This window comes from Rattus norvegicus, chromosome Y, assembly GCF_021556685.1.
Source record: "Rattus norvegicus strain SHRSP/BbbUtx chromosome Y, alternate assembly SHRSP_T2T, whole genome shotgun sequence".
NCBI lineage: Eukaryota > Metazoa > Chordata > Mammalia > Rodentia > Muridae > Rattus > Rattus norvegicus.
The window spans coordinates 35,614,424-35,641,074 of record NC_141555.1 but is presented as its reverse complement, the minus strand read 5'-3'; the positions used below and the strand labels follow the sequence as shown (position 1 = coordinate 35,641,074).

The 26,651-nt window shown below is 38.9% G+C and overlaps 1 long non-coding RNA gene across 1 annotated transcript in view; it reads left to right on the top strand.

The window, feature by feature from the left end:
• The window catches only part of LOC134484756 (uncharacterized), a 56,246-nt gene extending 34,536 nt beyond the window's left edge, over window positions 1-21,710 (top strand). Inside the window, exons 2-5 of the long non-coding RNA XR_015647311.1 lie at window positions 9,617-9,808; window positions 10,444-11,018; window positions 20,003-20,104; window positions 20,848-21,710. This is a non-coding gene — a long non-coding RNA (uncharacterized LOC134484756). The remainder of the gene's footprint in view (window positions 1-9,616; window positions 9,809-10,443; window positions 11,019-20,002; window positions 20,105-20,847) is intronic.
• The last annotated feature ends 4,941 nt before the right edge of the window (window positions 21,711-26,651 follow it).

Sequence of the window (26,651 nt, the reverse complement as noted above, 5' to 3'; positions counted from 1 at the left end):
TACGGCCTATGCGGCCTCTTGGGTTTTGGGTCCTAAAATTGTTTCTATGTTACCTAGTATAGGTTTTGTTTGGGAACCCAGTTACCACATTAATCTAGAGCAAAGAAGGTGGAAGTTGTTCTCCAGATAATTGACCCTAGGGAATGGGGTGATATTTAAGGTTCCTGAGTGTGCTTTAAGGGGTCTTGTTACACAAGGAATTGGGGCAGGATCTTTCTTGGTTAGTCCTTGTCAGAGCTGGTCTCCATGAAAGCAGTCAGAGTTGTGCATCAGAAAATGGAGTGCAAGATTCAGGGTGTAGTTTACTCCTGCAGAGTGTGCTTTCAGGGGATTTGCTGGCAAGTGCTTGAAGCAGTGTCTTCCTGGTTGTCCATTGTGCCGGTAGGCCTCAGGGAACACAAGCGTCGTTTAAGCCTTGAAATGTAGTGCTAAAGACAGAGTCTAAATGCATGAAGCTTAATTGAAACCCAAATACTTTACTGGCATTCTTTAACTTTATTCTTAAGATACCTATAAACTCACACACAGTTTTGTTTATGTCCTGTGTAAGTGAGGACTAATTTGTGGAGTAAGTTTGCTTCCACAGCAGTAACAGATATCTTGGATTGAGAAGAATTAAGCACCAAGTACCTGTGACATGATTGGAGGCACCTACTCTATCCTGGGTCTATACTGATTTCACACAACCTAATATTAATCTATGTGTCTACTTATATGTCTAGGTATCTAGGTATCATGGTAGGTAGATAAACAGACAGAGAAGTATTGATCTGAGATATGCATATATATATATACATAGATATACATATATATACATATATAGATATACACATATATGTGTGTGTGTGTTTGTGTGTGTGTGTGTGTGTGTGCCTGTATGTGTTTGTGCACATATGGGGAGAGGAGAGATTATTTGAGTGACTTACAGGCTCTGGTACAGCTAATCCAACAATGGCTGGCTGTGAAAGTTAAGGTCAAGAATCTTCCAGTTGCTGTGTCACCAAGAATGATGTCTTAAGTTGTCTTCAGTGGTTTTGGCATTCTTTCGAATTAAGATTTAATGCCAGTAATGAAATAAACTTGCTATCAAGACAGACCAAGCAGGATAAGAACAAGCATTTCTTTCTTCCTTGTCCTCCTATAGGCTTCCAATAGAAGGAATTGACCACATTGTAGCAGGATTAAATATCTGGATTCATGGTGTGTTTTTGTATTTTACATATTCAGACTAGAAGTAGATCTTGTCACTTTGAATGAAACCAGAAGTCCTTCAAAGATATGCCAATTATTTTATGGTTTTAGATAATTCCTGTTGCATTCACGTAGGCAACCGAAAATAGCCATCACGAGTCTACTTCTTGTCAACTTGAGACAACATCATATTTTCCTATATTGTGAATAATTTGTAAATGAAAATAATAACCAGATTATAATGGTGCCTTGATAAAATAGAATGATCCTACTTACAAATAGAAATGCATTATATATTTAACCAGGTCATAGTTATACTGAATGTGATATAATTATCAATTCCACAATGTCAAACACGTTATACATTTAGAATAGGTGCAAGGGGTTTCATGGCACATTCTTTTAGTATCTCAAATTTGAAATGAATATGAAAATGATTGTATTGTCTTAATTGATATTATATTGCATGATAAATAAATGGAGGAAAGAAAACACAAAAATCTATAGAAACACTTTATTAACAAAATATGAAGGAATTATTGATTTCAATTATTAAACATTTTCTACTCTAGTTATGGTTATATAGACAACCATGTGTAAATACAACCTTAGGTTGTATTTATAAATACCTTCTTCACTACCCTGTTTTATTTTCTTCCCCCAACAGAAGCACCTCATTAGATACCAATCTCCATGCCTGACGGGTTTGCACCCTTTGTCATTCTGCACGAGTTTGACTATTTTCTTTTTACATTGGCTATGAGGACAAACATCTCTCCATCTTTTCCAAGTGCAAGCTGTCTCTCATTTCTACCAACTGGCCTGATAATGTTTCTGGCAGAGAACCCAACTCTTTTCTAGAAACTGAGAAATTGAAGTTGACCTAGCTGACCGCATGTTCTTGACTCTTGTTAAACTTTCTTGTTTCCCCCAGCATTAGCCAAATAGGATGCATTTTTGTTCTTGTATACTTTTTCTTTAAAACTGAATCTGGTAATTTGCATTTAGAGTTAGTCTTCCTAAAATATTTCCCTCCAAGCCTTGGTCATTCTGAGTGGTCTTTCGATTTTACCCTGTAATATCGTGAAGCCATAGATTTATCTTTTTGAAATTGTAACCAGTTTGAGCAAATTATACATTTCATCATGTACTATGACCCTGATGTGTGTAGGTTTTTTTCAAGGTGCTACCTGAGGCATTCCACAGGGAACCAAGATAAAGAAACTCAACAGAGTGATTGAGGGACCTGTGATACCCTGGTCTACATTTCCTATAGAAATTTTCATGTATTTTGTTACTTTTAGAAGTAATACTGGATCTAAAACCTTCTGTTGAACACATAGTGATGGCCATTTTTACTGCCTCTAACAGACATCAAGATTCTAGGGAGATGTCTCCAAATGACACTTTTCCCAAGTGCATGATTTTGTTGTAACCACCATTTATTGTCTCCTTATATTCATTTATTTGTTTATGTGTTGTCTATCTCTGTCTCTTCTGACCATTCCGTTATTTGTCACTGTGAATTGAATTTTTTTTATTAAAACTAATAAGCCATTCACTCCTTGGGGATATTATCTTTATTATTTCCTGAAAACCACAAGGAGGTGTGTATGGATCTTTTAGAATGGCCTTCCTTTAAGGTTAAATGGCTGAGTTCAGGGGAAAAAAAACACTGGAAATCTGGAAAAGTATGGCAGGGCATCATAAGAACTCCTGGCCATTCTAATTAGTTTCCTTTTATAGATGTGTGCTTAGGTTTATAAGAACACATTCCTCTCTCGTTTGCACTTGATTCCTTAAAATTATATCTGTGACAACTTTAAAAATAACCTTCCCACAGGAAATAACAGGAACCAAACCAACATCCCAAGAGTACACAGGGATTGACCTATAACTCTTGTCACATATGTAGCAGAGGATCGACCTGGAAGGAGAGGTCCCTTATCCTGTCAAGGCTCAATGTCCCAGGGTAGGGGAATGTCAGGAAATGGAGGCGGGAGGGAGTAGGTGGGTAGGTGGGTAAGGAGCTCGCTCATAGAATCAGGGGAAGAAGGATGAGATACTTGGTTCCTGGAGGTGAAACAGGGAAATGGAACAACAATTATAATGTAAATAAAAATTAATAAATTATATCAATCTTCCAGTAACCAAGCTTGGAGAGAAAAAACATTAAAAAGATTCTACACATTTTTTAAGATGAGGAACTACATCTCTCCTCTTTCTTTTTAGGATTGGTGAACTCATGCTGTGCATCAGTCAGGCCCAAGTTCCCTTTCCTCTTCTTCTCCTGAAGTATCTCCTTGCATACCTATGATTAATCAAATTAATTTCCTTGTGTCCTGAATACCGGAATATGGCCACAGTATGTGCAGTTTCTGCAATTATTTAATACCCCTTAAGGCCACTTGGCATGCCCATGAACTGAGAGAGAAACTTAGGTAGGACCAAGGGCTTCTCCTTCCATTGGTGCACAACAAGGCCATCCTCTGCCACATATGCAGTTGGAGCCTTAGGTCTGTCAATGCACATTCTTTGAATATTGGTCTAGTAATAGAAAGATCTAATTCATTGTAATTGTTGTTTTCATGGTGTTGAAAGCACCTTCAGCTCTAGTAATCCTCTCTCAAAATGTTCCAACAAGAGGTCCGTCTTCAGTTCACTGGTTTGCCACTAGCATTCATGTATATAGTTGACCTGCTCTAGCTGTGTCTTTCAGGCAATATCTACACCCGGTTCCTGGCAGAATGCATTTCTTAACTTCATCAATCTTCTCTAGTTTTGGTAGCATGCATATATATATATATATATATATATATATATATATATATATATATATATATATATATACACACACACACACACACACACACACACACACACTTTTGTTGTCTCCTAACGCTATGAGGGTACATGGAATGTTAACGTGGATTCTGTGCCACTTGGTCAAGAATATAGAATCCACAAATGACAATGCCAAATAGACTACCTATTGTTCTTTTGAACCTATTGAAGTTGAGGTTTCACTGGACCTCAAGCAATTCCTCTCCCAGCACATCCTCCTGAATCTTATATTTGCCCTGAAGAAAGATCATGGTAGAACATCCAAAACCCTCAAGTCTGGCCGTGGGAAGATATTTGAGAACTGATATCTAATGTGACTACAGAACCACGTTAGGTAGTCCATATTGTCCTTTGCTTTACTGATGTCAGATAAATTTTGGATAAAATGAGGATTTGGGAGTTTATCATTTCGAAGAGGTAAACAATATTAATCTTATATTCACTCTATAGCTGGGCATTCTTTGTTGCCAAAATCATTGCAAAATATTGAATTGGAAAACAGAATGTTTGAATACACATTCAGGAATCTATGTAAAGTCCACTATGAAGGAATGTACAGTAAGAAAATGTCATACAATATTCTTTCAATTAAAGGTCTGTTGGGAAAATACTGTCCTTTAAGAAACAGAAAACACCTAGGAAATTGAACTGTATTTCACAGGAATGATCCAATGAATAAAATTATTATCCAGAAGATTCTCCTCCACTCCAAGTTCCTAGATCTTTTCTACCCATGCCAAGTCCCTAACTAACTTTCGCCATTCAGAGCATGTAACCACTAATGATGCAAAGAGAAGTCACTTTCTTTATTGAGATGTAGTATGTAATATTTCCACTGTGTCAAAGGACACACTCCTGGAAAGGGCACCCTCTAATCTTGTCAATGTAAGGAAAGCTGTTCTGCAGGAAGGCCATGGCAGTTCTCAGTGACATCACCATTAGGCTTTTCCTGAAAAATCTCTTTATCCAGAAGAGTCTTAGGTTCTTCGGTGATGTCACAGGTGTTGTTGTGACTGCTCTGCCTCTCAGATATTCCTTCAGTACCTCTACGGTTTACTAATTGTCTTCTAATTCAGAGTAAACAGCCATTTGGGAGGTGAACATAGAAGAAGAAGAGATCAGAGATGGAGAGAATGAAGCTGGCCTTTTGTTTTAGTTTAAAAAATAGACGAAATATGTAGTCCATGGGAACGCTCACTGAATGCTCTCTCAGAATAGTTATGGTTCATTGAAGAGATGGTGTTGATCTCAGCCTTCCACACGTGGGAAGCTGGAGCCTGGATCCACTCAGTAGCATCTAGATTTACTTGCTGGCTATGGTTCCTGGAAATCAGTGATGTTTATATCATTAATATCTATATTCCTAATGTCAGGTACTGGGATGGACAGAGTTGATTTTCTAAGAGCTCATGGATTCTATTCTTTCTGCCCAGAAGGAAAAGTTCCTAAGGAAGATGGAAACAACAAGTATTGTGTCCTCAGCTCAATTTAAACTCCTCCAGGCTTTGGATTCCTAGAGTGCAGTTTGTGTCTGAAACTGATATCTGGGAGAGAAAATTGCTTCTAGTTGAGACTTCATTACATCAGACTTTCGACTGTATTACTCTGATTATCATTCCCTGACAAGACCATTTAGATTTCTGAGTCAATAAGTGTGATTAGTTGGCACTTTTCTTTTCTTTTATTTCTTTCATTTTTTTTATTTTTTAGCAAATTTTATTCTTTTCTTATTGAATATTTCTATATTTACATTTCAAATATTATTTCCTTTTTCAATTTCCTGGCCATAAAATCCCTTATCAGTTCCCCTCCCCTTGTTGTATTACACCACTTACTATACCTTGAAAATCATTTGAACAGGCAGTCAATCCCAGGGAAGACCAATGGCCTCTCCTTCCATTGGTGCCCAATAAGGTCATCCTCTGCTACATACGCTTTTGGAGCCATAGGTCTGTCCATGTACAGTCTTTGAATATTGGTTTGGTAAGAGAAAGCTCTGGTTCATTGGCATTGTTGTTCTTATGGGATTGAAAGCCCCTTCAGCTCTTGTAATCCTTTCTCAAAATCTACCAAAATGAGGTCCGTTTTCAGTTAACTGGTTTGCCACTAGCATTCAATTCTGTATTTGGCATGCTCTAGCTGGGTCACTGTGTAAAGTTCTATACCTGGTTCCTCTCAGCATGCACTTCTAAGCTTAATCATTCTTATCTAATTTTGTTGGATGAAATTATATATATATATATATATATATATATATATATATATATATATATATACATATATTCTTGATGGTCCTTACAGCTATGAGGTTATTTGGAAATTTAGCATGAATGAGCAGATCTAGGTCAAGAATTTAGAATCCAAAAATTACAGTGTCAAATATACTCCCTCCTGTTCTTATGAACCTATTGAAGTTGATGTTTCCATGGACCTAAAGCCATCCCTCTCCTTGCCTATCTTCCTGAATCTTAGGGTTGGACTGAAAAAAGAATCATGGTAAAATATCCAAAACCCTCAAGTCTGTACCTGGTAACACAGGAAGGTAGATATTAGAGAACTGATGTCTAATGGGACTACAGAAACACATTCAATAGTTCATGTTGTCCTTTGCTTTCCTGATGTCTGGTAATTTTTGGATAAAATGTGGATTTGGGAGTTTATCATTGAAATGGGAACACAATACTTACACCGTTATAATGACTCTATAACTGGGCCCACTTTTGTTCCAAAACAATTGCAAAATAATGAAATTGGAAAACGGAATTGTTGAGTAAACATTCAGAAATATATATAAAGTTCACTATCAAGGAATGTAAAATTGGAAAATGTAGTAAAATATTCATTCATTTAAAGGTCTGTAGGAAAAACACTGGCCATAGGAAACAGAGAAAACCTAGAAAATTGATTTGTATGTCACAGAAATTGACTGGGATTAAAAATATTATCTAGAAGAATCTCTTCCCCTCCATGTTCCTAATTTTTTCTACCAGTAACAAGCCCCTGACTATCTCCATTCAGAATATGTAACCACTAATGAAGCAAAGAGATGTCTCTAGGTTTAGAGAGATGTATGTAAAGGTTTCCACTGTGTCACAGGAGACACTCCTGGAAAGGGCACCCTCTAATCTGGTCAATGTAAGGAAAGCTGTTTAGAAGGTAGGACAAGGCAGTTCTCAGTCACATCACCATTAAGACCTCAACGAAAAATCTCTTGTAACCTGGAGAGTAGTAGATTCTTCTGTGATGTCACAAGTGTTGTCGTGACATTAACTGCCTCTCAGATATTCCTTAAGTACCTCTACCTCTAGGGTTTACTAATTGGCCTATAATTCAAAGTAAACAGCCATTTGTGAGAGAGAAGATCAAGGAGGAGGGATAGGGAGAAGGAAGCTGGCCTTCTGTCTTGGTATAAAAAGAACAAATATGTGCTCCTTGGTAAAGCTCAGTGAGTCCTGCTTAGGGGTTGAGTGGGTTCCTCAAAGAGATAGCCTAAATCATAGCCTTCCACATATAGGAATCAGTAGCTGGGAGCCTCTCAAAGTATGTAGACTTCCCTGCCTATTATGGTTCCTGGAAGTTATTGAGTTTATATCATTAATTTCTTTATTCAAAAAGCTAAGTCTTGGGAAGGACAAAGTAGTTTTCCTGAGAGCTCAAGACTTTTCTTTGTGCCCAGAACAAAAAGGTGCTAAGGATGAAGGCAAAGGCAAGTATTGTGTCCTCAGCTCAGTGTAAACTCCTCCATGCTTTGGATTCCTTTAGTGCAGTTTGTGTCTGAAACTGATATCTGGGAAGGAGAATTGCTTCTTGTTGAGACTTCATCATCTCACTCTTTTCACTACTATTACTCTGAGTAGCATTCCCTAACCGTTACCCTTAAGATTTCTGAGTCAGTAAGTTTTTATTCCTTTTCCTTCCTTTATTTTTTATTTTTTTTCAGGAAATTTTAATGAATTTTTAATCGGATATTTCCAGATTTACACTTCAAATGTTATTTCATTTCCCAAGTTCCTTTCCATAGAGCTTAACTAGTATCCTCCCCTTTTTCTATAAACTCCCCTTACTGCCCCTTGTCATTCTCTTTAACTGGAAGTCAAACCCATGGAGTACAATCGGCTTCTCCTTACATTGGTGCCCAACAAGGCCATCCTCTGCCACAGATGCAGTTGGATCTTTAGGTCTTTCCATGTACAGATTTGAATATTGGTTTGAATGAACCAGAAAGCTCTGGTTCATTGGCATTGTAGTTCTTATGGGATTTGAAATCTCCTTCAGTTCTTGTAAACCTTTCTCAAAATCTACCAACAGGAGGTCTGGATCAGTGCACTGGTTTGCCACTGGAATTCACTTCTGTATTTGACATGCTCTAGCTATGTCTCTCAGGGAAGATCTAAATCTGTTTCCTGTCAGCATGTACTTCTTAGCTTCATCAATCCTATATTCATATCAATCTTATATTCTTATATTCCTTCAGTATCTGCTGTAAACTCATAGATATTTTTCCCCCTTCTAAAACGGACTGAAGCAAGCATAAGTTGGGTTCCTTTTCTTGACCTTCTAGTGGTCTGTGGATGGTACCATGAGTAATTTGACCTTTTGGGTCAATACACACGTTTGGTGATTGCATACCATGTGTGTTTTTCTGTGATTTGTTTGCTTCACACAGGATGATATTTTCTTGTTCAATCCATTTGTCTATGTCTTTCTTGTAATCATTGTTTTATAGCTGATTAGTAGTCCATTGTGTAGATGTACCATATTTTCTGTATCCATTTCTCTGATGAATGCCATCTGGGTTCTTTCCAGCCTATGGGTATTTTAAATAAGGTTGCTATGAACATTCTTCTGTATGTGTCTTTTTTTATGTCTTCTTTTCGGTATATGCCCAGGAGTGGTATGGCTTGGACCTCAGTTATTGCAATGTCCAATTTTCTAAGGATCCTGCAGACTGATTTCCAGAATGTTTGAACCAGTTTGTAATCCAACCAACAAAGAAGGAGTGTTCCTCTTTCTTCACATCCTTATCATCATCTTCTGTCTCCTGATTTTTTTTATTACAGTCATTCTGACTTGTGTGAGGTGGAAACTCAGAGTTGTTTTCATTTACATTTCTATGATGACCATTTCTTTACGTTCTTTTCAGATAATTGATTTCCTTCAGTTTAGAAATCTTTGTTTAGTTCTGGAACATAATTTTAATAGGGTTATTTGTCTCTCTGAAGTCTAAATTTTGAGTTCTTTGTATGTATTGGTTATGGCCTTCTATCAGATGGAGGATTGGTATAGACCTTTCCAAATCTGTTCCTTGCGGTTTTGTCCTAAAAGTGTCCTTTGGCAGGCAGTTTTCTACTACAGTGAAGAACTGTCAGTTAGTAAACTAAAACAAGGACTGGCTCCTTACTGACTTCCCTACGTGTTCTGAACAGTAGATGGGGAAACTAAACAACCATGTTATACCCCTACAAGGCATGCCTATCTATAGTCGTGGATCTAGAGAGACCTAGCAGAGATTCTGGGCATCTGTCAAAGAAATGTAGGCTGGTGAAGTTTGCAGTTTTCATCCTGGTTTCTGTATCGACAGGGTATGGTGTTGTGAAGACAAGATACCACATGTGCAGCTGTGAATAAGTCTGAGAAGGCTGACTTCTTGGATTTCTGAAGCATTATTAAGTGATCCAGAGGAAATCAGCACGCCCTGCTCAGCAGAGCTCTGGGAATGCTGACACTCTTGCTTCATGTTTATATTAACCTAGGTCAAAAGATCACCTGTCAGGTATGTTCTTGAATATCCTTCAGTGTGCTAGCATTGGATTGAAATGAAATACTCTTCAGGAGAGGTGTGGGAAACAACTGAACTCTTCCATTAGAATCAGAGAGATGAGCTGTATTGACCTTCAATTGACTATGTATGCTTCTGGTCTTTGGCTTTGACTATGCAGATCTATTGTCTCATACATCATTGTTCATGTGGCCAAGTTGCGGGGAAAGTGCGACACACAATTCTTTCCCATTTTCACATCCTCCATTCTAGGGTAATAGATTTTAGAAAAGCCCTTCCTATTTTATATAGTAGACCAACTGACCTAACTTTTCTTCAATACGCTCTTCTCTATTATCTGTATACCGTGTTTTTGTTTGTGTTTGTGTGTGTGTGTGTGTGTGTGTGTTTCAGTTTGTGCGCTTAAATGGTTAGTTTGTATGCAAGATTAGAGAAGGATTCTATGTAAGAAATCTCTAAACTGTGGATGGGGCAGCATCCAAATGTTCTCCCACATCATGACTTTCTAGAAAGAGTAGCATAATCTGCAAAAAATAATACAGTTGAAAGTAAAACTTGGAGGAAATGCCCTGGGATGGCTACATTATCACTGTTGACTGTGACATTTTTCTCTTGGCTTCTGTGGCCAGACATGAAGGCTCTGAAGCAAAGTTGCATCCTGTTGATCTGTGAATAAGATGAAGGAGGCTATCAACTGGGTCACATGAAGCATATGAAAAGCGGGACAGCAGCAGCTCTCTGCTCCCAGACCCCGTGAGAGAGAGACCCAACCGCCTGGTCAGGTGGGCACTCCTGAGGCTGCAGAGCAGAAGAGACCACCAGCGCTCACCCCTGCCCACATCCCTGGCCCAAGAGGAAACTGTATAAGGCCTCTGGGCTCCCGTGGAGTAGGGCCCAGGAGCGGCAGGACCCCTGCCTGAGACACCCCGGAACCTGAAGGAAACAGACCTGATAAACAGTTCTCTGCACCCAAATCCCGTGGGAGGGAGAGCTAAACCTTCAGAGAGGCAGACAAGCCTGGGAAACCAGAAGAGACTGCTCTCTGCACACACATCTTGGACGCCAGAGGAAAAAGCCAAAGACCATCTGGAACCCTGGTGCACTGAAGCTCCCGGAAGGGGCGGCACATGTCTTCCTGGTTGCTGCCGCTGCAGAGAGCCCATGGGCAGCACCCCATGAGCGAACTTGAGCCTCTGGACCACAGGTAAGACCAAATTTTCTGCTGCAAGAAAGCTGCCTGGTGAACTCAAGACACAGGCCCACAGGAACAGCTGAAGACCTGTAGAGAGGAAAAACTACACGCCCAAAAGCAGAACATTCTGTCCCCATAACTGACTGAAAGAGAGGAAAACAGGTCTACAGCACTCCTGACACAGGCTTATAGGACAGTCTAGCTACTGTCGGAAATAGTAGAACAAAGTAACACTAGAGATAATCTGATGGCGTGAGGCAAGCGCAGGAACCCAAGGAACAGAAACCAAGACTACATGGCACCATCGGAGCCCAATTCTCCCATCAAAACAAACATAGAATATGCAAACAAATCAGAAAAGCAAGATCTAGTTTCAAAATCATTTTTGATCATGATGCTGGAGGACTTCAAGAAAGATGTGAAGAACTCCCTTAGAGAACAAGTAGAAGCCTACAGAGAGGAATCGCAAAAATGCCTGAAAGAATTCCAGGAAAACATAAATAAACAAGTAGAAGCCCATAGAGAGGAGACACATAAATCCCTGAAAGAATTCCAGGAAAACATAAATAAACAAGTAGAAGCCCATAGAGAGGAGACACAAAAATCCCTGAAAGAATTCCAGGAAAACACAATCAAACAGTTGAAGGAATTAAAAATGGAAATAGAAGCCATCAAGAAAGAACACATGGAAACAACCCTGGATATAGAAAACCAAAAGAGGAGACAAGGAGCTGTAGATACAAGCTTCACCAACAGAATACAAGAGATGGAAGAGAGAATCTCAGGAGCAGAAGATTCCATATAAATCATTGGCTCAACTGTCAAAGATAATGTAAAGCGGAAAAAGCTACTGGTCCAAAACATACAGGAAATCCAGGACTCAATGAGAAGATCAAACCTAAGGATAATAGGTATAGAAGAGAGTGAAGACTCCCAGCTCAAAGGAACAGTAAATATCTTCAACAAAATCATAGAAGAAACTTCCCTAACCTAAAAAAAGAGATACCCATAGACATTCAAGAAGCCTACAGAACTCCAAATAGATTGGACCAGAAAAGAAACACCTCCCGTCACATAATTGTCAAAACACCAAACGCACAAAATAAAGAAAGAATATTAAAAGCAGTAAGGGAAAAAGGTCAAGTAACATATAAAGGGAGACCTATCAGAATCACACCAGACTTCTCGCCAGAAACTATGAAGGCCAGAAGATCCTGGACTGATGTCATACAGACCCTAAGAGAACACAAATGCCAGCCCAGGTTACTGTATCCAGCAAAACTCTCAATTAACATTGATGGAGAAACCAAGATATTCCATGACAAAACCAAATTTACACAATATCTTTCTACAAATCCAGCACTACAAAGGATAATAAATAGTAAAGCCCAACATAAGGAGGCAAGCAATACCCTAAAAGAAGCAAGAAACTAATCGTCTTGGCAACAAAACAAAGAGAATGAAAGCACACAAACATAACCTCACATCCAAATATGAATAGAAAGGGAAACAATAATCACTATTCCTTAACATCTCTCAGTATCAATGGCCTCAACTCCCCAATAAAAAGACATAGATTAACAAACTGGATACGCAATGAGGACCCTGCATTCTGCTTCCTACAGGAAACACACCTCAGACACAAAGACAGACACTACCTCAGAGTGAAAGGCTGGAAAACAACTTTCCAAGCAAATGGTCAGAAGTAGCAAGCTGGAGTTGCCATTCTAATATCAAATAAAATCAATTTCCAGCAAAAAGTCATCAAAAAAGATAAAGAAGGACACTTCATATTCATCAAAGGAAAAATCCACCAAGATGAACTCTCAATCCTAAATATCTATGCCCCAAATACAAGGGCACCTACTTATGTAAAAGAACCCTTAATAAGCTCAAAACACACATTACACCTCACACAATAATAGTAGGAGATTTCAGCGCTCCACTCTCATCAATGGACAGATCATGGAAACAGAAATAAAACAGTGATGTCGACAGACTAAGAGAAGTCATGAGCCAAATGGACTTAACGGATATTTATAAAACATTCTATCCTAAAGCAAAAGGATATACCTTCTTCTCAGCACCTCATGGTACTTTCTCCAAAATTGACCATATAATTGGTCAAAAAACGGGCCTCAACAGGTACAGAAAGATAGAAATAATCCCATGCGTGCTATCAGACCACCACGGCCTAAAACTGGTCTTCAATAACAATCGAAAAATGCCCACATATACTTGGAAATTGAACAATGCTCTACTCAATGATAACCTGGTCAAGGAAGAAATAAAGAAAGAAATTAAAACCTTTTAAAAATTAATGAAAATGAAGGTACAACATACCCAAATTATGGGACACAATGAAAGCTGTGCTAAGAGGAAAACTCATAGCACTGAGTGTCTGCAGAAAGAAACAGGAAAGAGCATATGTCAGCAGCTTGACAGCACACCCAAAAGCTCTAGAACAAAAAGAAGCAAATACACCCAGGAGGAGTAGAAGGCAGGAAATAATCAAACTCAGAGCTGAAATCAACCAAGTAGAAACAAAAAGGACTATAGAAAGAATCAACAGAACCAAAAGCTGGTTCTTTGAGAAAATCAACATAATAGATAAACCCTTAGTCAGACTAACGAGAGGACACAGAGAGTGTGTCCAAATTAACAAAATCAGAAATGAAAAGGGAGACATAACTACAGATTCAGAGGAAATTCAAAAAATCATCAGATCTTACTTTAAAAACCTATATTCAACAAAACTTGAAAATCTTCAGGAAATGGACAATTTCCTAGACAGATACCAGGTATCGAAGTTAAATCAGGAACAGATAAACCAGTTAAACAACCCAATAACTCCTAAGGAAATAGAAGCAGCCATTAAAGGTCTCCCAACCAAAAAGATTCCAGGTCCAGACAGGTTTAGTGCAGAATTCTATCAAATCTTCATAGAAGACCTCATACCAATATTATCCAAACTATTCCACAAAATTGAAACAGATGGAGCCCTACCGAATACCTTCTACAAAGCCACAATTACTCCTATACCTAAACCACACAAAGACACAACAAAAAGAGAGAACTTCAGACCAATTTCCGTTATGAATATCGACGCAAAATATTCAATAAAATTCTGGCAAACCGAATTCAAGAGCACATCAAAACAATGATCCACCATGATCAAGTAGGCTTCATCCCAGGCATGCAGGGATGGATTAATATACGGAAAACCATCAAGGTGATCCATTATATAAACTAACTGAAAGAACAGAACCACATGATTATTTCATTACATGCTGAGAAAGCATTTGAGAAAATTTAACACCCCTTCATGATAAAAGTTCTGGAAAGAATAGGAATTCAAGCCCCATACCTAAACATAGTAAAAGCCATATACAGCAAACCAGTTGCTAACATTAAACTAAATGGAGAGAAACTTGAAGCAATCCCACTAAAATCAGGGACTAGACAAGGCTGCCCACTCTCTCCCTACTTATTCCATATAGTTCTTGAAGTTCTAGCCAGAGCAATCAGACAACAAAAGGAGATCAAGGGGATACATATCGGAAAAGAAGAGGTCAAAATATCACTATTTGCAGATGACATGATAGTATATTTAAGTGATCCCAAAAGTTCCACCAGAGAACTACTAAAGCAGATAAACAACTTCAGCAAAGTGGCCGGGTATAAAATTAACTCTAATAAATCAGTTGACTTCCTCTATACAAAAGAGAAAGAAGCCGAGGAAGAAATTAGGGAAACAACACCATTCATAATAGACCCAAATAATATAAAGTACCTCGGTGTGACTTTAACCAAGCAAGTAAAAGATCTGTACAATAAGAACTTCAAGACACTGAGGAAAGAAATTGAAGAAGACCTCAGAAGATGGAAAGATCTCCCATGCTCATGGATTGGCAGGATTAATATAGTAAAAATGGCCATTTTACCAAAAGCAATCTACAGATTCAATTCAATCCCCATTAAAATACCAATCAAATTCTTCAAAGAGTTAGACAGAACAATTTGCAAATTCATCTGGAATAACAAAAAACCCAGGATAGCTAAAGCTATCCTCAACAATAAAAGGACTTTAGGGGGAATCACTATCCCTGAACTCAAGCAGTATTACAGAGCAATAGTGATAAAAACTGCATGGTATTGCTACAGAGACAGACAGATAGACCAATGGAATAGAATTGAAGACCCAGAAATGAACCCACACACCTATGGTCACTTGATTTTTGACAAAGGAGCCAAAACCATCCAATGGAAAAAAGATAGCATTTTCAGCAAATGGTGCTGGTTCAACTGGAGGGCAATATGTAGAAGAATGCAGATCGATACATGCTTATCACCCTGTACAAAGCTTAAGTCCAAGTGGATCAAGGACCTCCACATCAAACCAGACACACTCAAACTAATAGAAGAAAAACTAGGGAAGCATCTGGAACACATGGGCACTGGAAAAATTTTCCTGAACAAAACTCCAATGGCTTATGCTCTAAGATCAAGAATCGACAAATGGGATCTCATAAAACTGCAAAGCTTCTGTAAGGCAAAGGACACTGTGGTTAGGACAAAACGGCAACCAAAAGATTGGGAAAAGATCTTTACCAATCCTACAACAGATAGAAGCCTTATATCCAAAATATACAAAGAACTCAAGAAGTTAGACCGCAGGGAGACAAATAACCCTATTAAAAAATGGGGTCAGAGCTAAACAAAGAATTCACAGCTGAGGAATGCCAAATGGCTGAGAAACACCTAAAGAAATGTTCAACATCTTTAGTCATAAGGGAAATGCAAATCAAAACAACCCTGCGATTTCACCTCACACCAGTGAGAATGGCTAAGATCAAAAACTCAGGTGACAGCAGATGCTGGCAAGGATGTGGAGAAAGAGGAACACTCCTCCATTGTTGGTGGGATTGCAGACTGGTGAAACCATTCTGGAAATCAGTCTGGAGGTTCCTCAGAAATTTGGACCTTGTACTGCCTGAGGATCCAGGTATTCCTCTCTTGGGCATATACCCAAAAGATGCCTCAACATATAAAAGAGACACGTGCTCCACTAAGTTCATCGCAGCCTTATTTATAATAGCCAGAAAATGGAAAGAACCCAGATGCCCTTCAACAGAGGAATGGATACAGAAAATGTGGTACATCTACACAATGGAATATTACTCAGCTATCAAAAACAATGAGTTTATGAAATTCGTAGGCAAATGGTTGGAACTGGAAAATATAATCCTGAGGGAGCTAACCCAATCACAGAAAGACACACATGGTATGCACTCATTGATAAGTGGCTATTAGCCCAAATGCTTGAATAACCAGATCCCTAGAACAAAGGAAACTCAAGAAGGATGTTCAAAATGTGAATGCTTCACTCCTTCTTTAAATGAGGAAAAAGAATACCCTTGGCAGGGAAGGGAGAGGCAAAGATTAAAACAGAGACTGAAGGAATACCCATTCAGAGCCTGCCCCACATGTGGCCCACACATATACAGCCACCCAATTAGACAAGATGGATGAAGCAAAGAAGTGCAGACCGAAAGGAGCTGGATGTAGATCACTCCTGAGAGACAGAGCCAGAATACAGCAAATACAGAGGCAAATGCCAGCAGCATACCACTGAACTGAGAATAGGTCCCCTATTGAAGGAATCAGAGAAAGAACTGGAAGAGCTTGAAGGGGCTCTAGACCACAAAAGTACAACAATCTTAAGCAACCAGAGCTTCCAGGGACTAAGCCAATACCTAAATACTATACATGGACTGACCCTGGACTCTGACCCCATAGGTAGCAATGAATATCCTAGTAAGAGCACCAGTGGAAGGGGAAGCCCTGGGTCCTGCTAAGACTGAACCCCCAGTGAACTAGACTATGGGGGCCGGCAATGGGGCAGGTTTGGTAGGGGAACACCCATAAGGAAGGGGAGGGGGGAGCGGGATGTTTGCCCGGAAACCGGGAAAGGGAATAACACTTGAAATGTATATAAGAAATACTCAAGTTAATTAAAAAAAAAAGCGTAACAAGAGAGTATCAGGATATTGTGACACTGTCCTCCCATTAGAAACATGGAAGTGTTGACAATCACAGGTTGTGGTATCATGGCTGAAATTTGACACCCAGCTAGGCAAAGGTTAACCTGTCAGTTAGCTTCCTGAGTACCATCCACAAGACAAGGGTAGGCTCAGATGATGGAATGTTGAAGATAGCTGCTATTCATTGTGAGCTAATTTTCAGGGTAAGTGGAAGACCATTTATCCTCTTGTGACATTGGAGATCAGAGTAATGAATGGGGACAGAGAGGACAAATCTGTGTTTTGTTTTGTTTTGTTTTCTGGACAACCATAACTACATTTTCTAGGCTAAGGATTTGCACATGGAAGTCTAGTGTCTCACATTGGTATATACCAATCTTGTATGATCTCAATAGCACAACTGGTTCCAGGCTTCTTTCTTAGTTACTGGGATTTACAGGCAGTCATTTATGTCTTGTCTCCTAGATTCACAAATTATTTTCTGGCTTCATATACACAAGGCATATTTTTACACTCTGTCTCTCTGTGTATGTGTCTTTCTCTGTCTTTCAGTCTCATCTCTCTTTCTCCTTCTGTCTGCCTCTCTTTCCTGTTTGTCAGCTTTCCTACAACAATCTTTACTAATGATAATATATTTCATTTCAGTTCATGCACTTTATTCTCTCATAAACTCCAGTGTGATCTAAAATTGCTGTCTACTGCAGAACCACAATTAAAAATATAACTGTTGTCCAAATCTACTAGACTAGAATTTTAACCACTGAGAAGATGTAGAATATCAACAGCTCCCAACAAACCTAGGATCATGTATGGAAGGAAATTTTCAGAGATAAAAGAAATGCATGCCAGGATGACCATGGCTTCTCTTTACAGGGACTACCAGCATCTGGAGAAAGGTAACATGGGGCTTTAATAAACATGCATCGTGTAACAATACCTAGTCTCTTCCCTTATGTTACACTTCCCTGTCTGTATTTTCCTAATGGCTGTTGTATATAAATGTAGTAGTTACTGCCTTTCAGGAGTATAGACGTTGTCACATGTGGCCCCCAAATGAAGAATTTGATTTTTCTTCCCTGGCTGAAGCTCCTTGCCAATGATCTACAACAACATTTCCCCCTATGACTTCTGCTTTCTTTTGTGTGTGAGTGTCTGTGTGTGTGTGTGTGTGTGTGTGTGTGTGTGTGTATCTGTCTGTCTGTCTGTCTGTCTTTCTGTCTTTGTCTCTGTCAGTCTGTTTCTTCCAGATGATACCTCTCTATACTTCAGTTTCACTTCTTAATTGCTCATTCCAAGATTGACCCATCATGCTTTCTCTGAGTGTTTGCTTTTGATGACTCAAATTACACATATGTTAATCAGTGCACCTGTTGCCACAACTGTGTACCATTGATCACATCATAACCACCCTCACGGCTAAGAAAAGCTATTTTTGAGCCTCTGAGGGAAGTTTTTATAAGAATTTAAAACTTTTCTGTATTTTTTACTCCCCTATCCAAACTGTTGTAGTTTGTGGATCTTCCCCAAGTCTTTGCTTAATTGTATTTATCTATGTTCCTGGCCTACTGGGAAGACATCATCCCAACCCTCCAATATTACTAATCAGGAGGAATAGATGAAGAAATTGGAGAAATTGGTCATTTATCTACAGAAGATGTCCCTGAGATGGATTAACTGTGTCGAATCATCGCATCACTGACAAGCATTCTGAACTATGTTCTCAGTTTATTTTCTTCTTTGTCATTTTGATTGTGCTACCTAAGGTGGTGAGGACCATTTGTGGGCTGTGTTTGAGAATTGACTCTTCACTATTCATGCATGAAGGTGGTAAAAAATACAATAGATCAGTGATATCTCTGGGTTAGAAGGATAGTGATAGAATGTCTTCCTTTGTGTCTCAGGCAAATATCCTTGAAAGGGCAACTTGGCTTGTTGATTTGGAGAAGAGTTAGTTAATGGGTAGGTATGTGCTGTTGAAGGGGACTCTCTTCTGGATACTCTAGAGTATGCTGGAATTTCCATGGTATTCTCTGTGATGTCACTAGTTTTATGGAAACAGAAACTGCCCTTGTGGTATTTAGTTAGTACTTATTGGTTTACGCACACATATATTTTTGAGGATGATCAAGCTATTTACAGAGAAAACAGAAAGCATGGAGAGACAAAAGAAAGAGAAAGAAAAAATTAAAATACTTTCTTGTTACAGAAATGGAAAGAATAATTATCTTGTGGTAAATGGCGAGTTAGGGCACTTGGCTGGTTCTGAGGAGCTTCCTAGAGGAGGTGCTCTTGGCTCTGGCCTTGTAGGAGTACGACTTATGATCTGAGGGCTCTGGATTCCTAATGAAGAGAACCAGTTTCAGGAATATCTGATCATTTTTTGGCAGAGAACCAGGAATTGTCAAGCATGCAGCTGGTCTACTATGAGTTTCTTACTTTCATTCTGAATGAGCAAGAATTCCAACAAGAGCCACAGGAATAAAAATTTTGACTCTCAGTGTAGAGTATTGAATTTTATCTTCAGAGGTATCCTGGACATGCCATTGGAATTTTATGACAAGGGCTTCTACCCTTGACATGCATCAATATCTCTGACTCTTTGTCTTGGACATACATGATTAAGGATTGGGGGTCCTAAACACTAATGACTCCAGGACTTACCTGCATCCCATCAGATATGTACTGAAAATGTCCTCCATTTCTTCATGTCTTGGCCAGATTTTGTTGTTAAGGGCCAGGGGGACTGCAGAAGGAAGTGAGGCGTATGTCTATCGATCATGGTTGGGAGAAAGAAAATAGCTAATAGATCCAGCTTGACTAGAGCTTTCCTCCTCTATCAGTGCTTCCACGTGTCTGTAGACTTCGCCTTTTGTCATGCTTTATTGGGGGATTTGCATTTTTTTTCCTGTGTCTGGGCTACTACTATGCATGTTCCCTTGTTTTTATCTACAGGGTCTCCGGGTAAGGCATCATCCCAACCTTCCAGCATCAGTGAGCAAGTGCAACAGATTAAGAAGTTGGAGAAATTGACTAAGGAGCTCCAGAAGATGACATGTGAGTTGGAAAATTCTCGTGCATAGGTAACCATTGCACCAACAGCATTTGAAGAGAAGTACTCATTGTATGCACTTCTTTGTAGATAGTCCTGACCCCTGTGTGATAACCTCAGTTTTCTCAGACCACAGGAAAATGCAACTGTAATGTCCTCATGTACAAATTAATTTTCTTATGTTCCTCTCAGAATCACGACATAAAGAAAGGATAGTAGTGTGATAGGAAGCTATTTTATTTCTCAGAAATGCAGAAGCAGTGGTTTGAATAACTGTCTTGGGTTACGGAAAGTAATGTGTGAGCTCTCATCATGGATTTTAATAGACAGAGAATGTTTTTCTGTCCTCAGACACACAGAAAGTTGGTAAGCTACAGAAGCATAGTAACTTAAACTTAGATAAGTAAACTTTTATTTTTTTTATTTAAAGTTTTATTTTATTTGTTTTCAATGAGTATCTGTAACTCTCAGACAGAACAGAAGTGGAAGTTTAATGCCATTATACATGGTTTTATGCCACTATGATTTTGCTGGTATTTGAACTCAGGACCTATGGAAAAACAGTTAGGGCTCTTAAATGCTGAATCATCTCACCAGTCTAAATTACTTTTGACGATGATGGTGATGATGATGATGATGATGATGATGATGATGATGATGATGATTACCATTATTATTATTATACTTAAACTCTAAAGGGATCAAGATTTCCCCTCCTCCAAAGCTCTTTCCCCTCTCCTGTCTCCAGATACCCTACAATAAAGAAGATACCATCACAGCTTCCCATCCTCCCCAGCACTGAAGAAAGAAAAGTTTTACTTTGTCATGGTTATGGACATATTCTTGTTTACTGGGCTCAGAGCTTCAGATCTGACGGAGGGAGACTATGGAAATGGAATCTCCTTTGGAGGAATCTGCTTACCTTGTAGGAATGGGGAAACAGAGAGCAAAAGTAAGATGTTGTTCCACGACTTCATCCCTTGCTAAGAAAAAAGTGTCCTTTTCACAGCTTGGGAACTGGGTAAGCAGTCTAAGCAAGCATGGCTAACAAGCCAAACCAGATGGGTAAACATTTGTCCATTGGATACGAAGGGGGAGCATTTAATTGACTATGCTGACTGTATCTCCTGTCCACTGTGTTCTAATCCCATGCAAGGAAAGTTCGGTGGATTTTGTCTGTCCTGTGTCAGAACAATAGTGTTTTCCATTCTGAATGCTTTTTCTTCACTGATATGAACCTTGAGAGAACAGTGGGAGCCACAGAAAGCCACAGCCAACAACATTCTACATTCTAGAATATCAAGGCCTTCTCATAAGAAACACTTTCTTGTAGTTGTGAATTCAGCAGGGAGGAAAATTACAACCAACCTCTGATCAAGCAGCATAAAAATTAGCATGAGATAAAGAAAGACTTAAAAATGAGTCAGATCTCTGATACATAACAATAAGTGGACCCTGGCTCTGTCACAAATAACATTAAGGTTATTTTGTTGAGCAAGAGTTACTCTCCTGGAGTCCTCAGATGTTCATATGTGGTTGAAAATCTGTCACGGAAGACTGTATTGATATCATACTCTAATCCAGAGAGACCATAAAAAAAGTATATTATTCCTTCTGGAGTATTGGTTGAAATTAATTCACATCACACATTTGTATGTGAGGCTTAAATTAATGTTCTACATAGACAAAAACATTATCTCAATCCTTGCCTTTGTAATTTGTTTTGTTTTGTTTTGTTTTTTAATTTTGAAAATGGCTTAGTATTCTTCAGTTAAACAATTGAACTGAAGTGACTGTTCCTCAGACTGTATACATAGAGAACATCTGAGTAGTAGTTGACATTTTTAGTCGGGGCGTCTCCCCATGGATCTGTTTGTGCCTGAATAAGCATGCATAGACTTATTTCAGTTAAGGGAATCATGTAGTATACAAAAAATTAGAGGATCCATCTGCTGTAAATATTTTCTTTTACTCAGGTGAAGGAAGGTTTATCAAAGCCTGTGTATCAAAGGTTGTAGATATTACACCATCCATAGGAGATAATATATCAAGAAAGATTCTGCAGGGATACAGAGATTGACCTAAATATCCCCACACAATTCTAAGCCAGAACGGACAAGATATCACTTCACGTGGAAATTTAAAATAATCTGATGCTATGGTATGTGGAGTGTTTTAAAGAAAAACCACCTAAAAAGCATATGCATATATAGCAGATGCTATTCAAAAATATCCAGAGGCAGTTTGGAACCTACATTTAGCACAAAGAGATTGAATCCCCACTTCACAGATACTGAATAGAACCACTGAGTATTAAGAAATCTATATTAGAAATCACTTGCCTATCACATGTCTGTATAACTAGGTAGTCACAGCAAACATGACATTCTGAAAGCATAACTTGAACTTGTCAACAATGGAGGGAGTGCATGTAGTGAATGAGGTTTGGGCATGAAACTCAAAAGTCGAAAATAATACTGAGATTTGAGTTTTGAGGACAATAAATACTTAATGACTTTTGGGACAAAATTTGAATCTAAAGACTCCAAAAATTATTTATCAATCAGCTCTGAATCCCTATGGAGATTGGTGGATATTATGAATTTAGTCTGTGCCCCAGAGGTATAGGTAAATGGTGTAATTTGAAGTGATTAGGTATGCTAAAGAGGCATACAAAACTGAGGAGGCCATGGTATCATTGAATAAGTGTGCTTCTCCAAAACGTAGCATGATTTTTTGTGGAGTGACCTAGACACTATACACACACGCGCATGCACACACATAAACACACAGATACACACATACACACATACACACAAAAACACACAAACACACACACACACACACACACACACAAAACCCACAAATAATTGACTTCCTCTGTGCTGTGTGTGGCATGCTGGAATTATCCAAGATATGAAGAGTATTCTCCACAAGTAAGTTAAACCCAAACTCAATGAAAAATTTAGAATTCCACCTCCTTTCTTGAGAAAGCATTCTGTGCATGAGTAATGCTTACATTTTAAAGTTTAAGAGGGATGACTTGAAAACAGTAACTACTTAATCCACGTTGAAACAGCATTTCAGAGATGTGTAGTGATTTAATTTTGATTTTATGAAACTGCAATTGCTCAGGTCTCATGATTGCAGTATTGAACCACGTCATTCCTAAACATAACTGTAGGGACAGTAAGAGTTTGGAGATTTCTTCAAGTTGAAAAACCTCAGAAATCGTATTAGCAACAACTTAATTCAAAAATGGAGAAACTTGTGCTTGGCTAAGGTCCTAAGACTGAGCAGCTGGTTCAAAGCCAAGGACAAACATTGCATGTAACCAAGGACTGCTGGGTACAGAACCTGTTACTAAAATGGAGAAAGCTAAAGTCTTCAGGAAATATGGATAAGGAAGACTTGAAATGGTAGAAATATATGCTATATATTTAGTGGTACACACTGAGAGGATGAATTTTTGAAATGTTTATCTCCTTAGGAGTGTAAACATTTGAGCTAAGTAAATGCTGTAGCCTAGGTACGAAAGGGAAGTGAGTTTCCATTCAGACACTGGAATTACCTTCATGCTGAACATGAACATGGGAGGGTTTCAAAGAAATGTTGAAGCACATCAAGAGCTTCTGAGCATCCAGGAGGAGTCTGAGAGGATTAATTTGTTCTTGTTATGAGGGATTTTCTAGTTTATTGTTGGAAATCCATCAAGAGAAGTTCAAAGTCTAGAAACCAAATTCTATACAAGTCTCATATTAGCTTTGGTAGACTGTGACCTGTAAAGGCCTCAAAAAGGCATAGCTAGATTCACCTGTTAAAATGTATTACAATTGGTGACTGACTGCCTTTCCACTATGTTCCCAAGGCCAGCCGCAAGGTACGACTGTGGTTCTAAACCTTCGGCTGGAGAATTCTGCTTAGCTTAATTACTGTGTTTTGTTTTTGGTTTGAGTTGTGTTTGCTTCAGGTATTAGTACTGTTGGTTTGGTTGGAAGTTTTGTTATTCATTCTTAATAAATTTTTGTTCTTTTGGTGAATTTGCAGTTTTGATAACATCATGCACATTGGGTTATGATTGTATCATTAAACCCTTTTTGAAAAAAATTAATATATATTTTTCAGAATAAAATGTGTTTTTCAACTCATAAGAAACAAGTTTTTTCTTGTGTCATGTTGCACCCTGTAATCCCAGAAACCATATGTAGAGATAGATGACTAAAATTTGCAGGGTCTTGGGATTCACAAATGTTCCCAGTAAGCCAGAGGTACACATGTGGATTGGCCTTTCGATGTGTCTAGTGTGGCCTAATCTGTATACCAATTTCATGATGGAAAAGGTATCCATACTCTATCCTTGTGGTCATATATTTAGCTACTCCTAAAACATAGTACTTTAGGAATGATCTCATAGAACAAGTTAATGAGAAAATCAACAGTATTTGTCTAATGACTACCAGAAAATGAAAACATTCACCAATGTATTGGAAATTAAACTCCGGAATATCTGACGTATTCTGTCTCTGCTTTATTGAGATATAGTCTCAGTGCGAACCACATAGAAGAGATAATGAATTCCATGTTCTTAAAAATCTTTTTTATACTTAGTTTTTATGTTGTTGGCCCTGAATATGTATTTGGTGCCTATTTTGGATAGTTGTTTGGTTCAGATTATTATCATTACCATTATTATTGCTATTATTTCTTTTTTTATTAACTTGAGTATTTCTTATATACATTTCTTTTTTTTTAAAGATTTATTTTATTTATTATATATAAGTACACTGTAGCTGTCTTCAGATACCCCAGAAGAGGGCATCGGATCTCTTTACAGATGGTTGTGAGCCACCATGTGGTTGCTGGGAATTGAACTCATGACCTCTGGAAGAACAGTCGGGTGTTCTTAACCACTGAGCCATCTCTCAAGCCCTCTTATATACATTTCGAGTGTTATTCCCTTTCCCGGTTTCCAGGTAACATCCCCTTCCTTTCTCCCCTTCTTTATGGGTGTTCCCGTCCCCACCCTCCCCCCCTTGTCGCCTTCCCCCCAACAATCTAGTTCACTGGGGGTTCAGTCTTAGCAGGACACAGGGCTTCTTCTTCCTCTGGTGCTCTTACTAGGATATTCATTGCTACCTATGAGGTCAGAGTCCAGGGTCAGTCCATGTATAGTCTTTAGGTAGTGGCTTAGTCCCTGGAAGCTCTGGTTGATTGGCATTGTTGTATATATGGAGTCTCGAGCCCCTTCAAGCTCTTCCAGTTCTTTCTCTGATTCCTTCAACGGGGGTCCTAATCTCAATTCAGTGGTTTTCTACTGGCATAGGCCTATGTGTTTGCCGTATTCTGGCTGTGTCTCTCAAGAGAGATCTACATCCGGCTCCTGTCGGCCTGAAATACTTTGCTTCGTCCATCTTGTCTAATTGGATGGCTGTATATGCATTGGCCACATGTGGGGGAAGCTCTGAAAGGGTGTTCCTTCTGTGTCTGTTTTAATCATTGCCTCTATTCCCTGCCAAGGGTATTCTTGTTCCCCTTTTAAAAAAGGAGTGAAACATTCACATTCTGATCATCCGTCTTGAGTTTCATTTGTTCTAGTCATCTAGGGTAATTCAAGCATTTGGGCTAATAGCCACTTATCAATGAGTGCATACCATGTGTGTTTTTCTTTGATTGGGTTACCTCACTCACGAAGATATTTTCCAGTTCCTACCATTTGCCTACGAATTTCATAACGTCATTGTTTTTGATAGCTGAGTAATATTCCATTGTGTAGATGTACCCCCTTTTCTGTGTCCATTCCTCTGTTGAAGGGCATCTGGATCCTTTCCAGCTTCTGGCTATTATAAATAAGGCCGCGATGAACTTAGTGGAGCACGTGTCTTTTTTATATGTTGGGGCATCTTTTGGGTATATGCCCAAGAGAGGTATAGCTGGATCCTCAGGCAGTACAGTGTCCAATTTTCTGAGGAACCTCCAGACTGATTTCCAGAATGATTGTTCATGTCTGCAATCCAACCAAAAATGGATGAGTGTTCCACTCTCTTCGGATCCTTGCCAGCATCTGCTGTCACCTGAGTTTTTGATCTTAGCCATTCTCACTGGTGTGAGGTGAAATCTCAGGGTTGTTTTGATTTGCATTTCCCTTATGACTAAAGATGTTGAACATTTCTTTAGGTGTTTCTCAGCCATTCGGCATTCCCCAGCTGTGAATTCTTTGTTTAGCTCCGAACCCCATTTTTTTAATAGGATTATTTGTCTCCCTGCGGTCTAACTTCTTGAGTTCTTTGTATATTTTGGATATATGGCCTCTTTCTGTTGTAGGATTGGTAAAGATCTTTTCCCAATCTGTTGGTTGCCGTTTTGTCCTAACCACAGTGTCCTTTGCCTTACAGAAGCTTTGCAGCTTTATGAGATCCCATGTGTCGATTCTTGATCTTAGAGCATAAGCCATTGGTGTTTTGTTCAGGAAATTTTTTTCCAGTGCCCATGTGTTCGAGATTCTTCCCCACTTCTTCTTCTGTTAGTTTGAGTGTATCTGGTTTGATGTGGAGT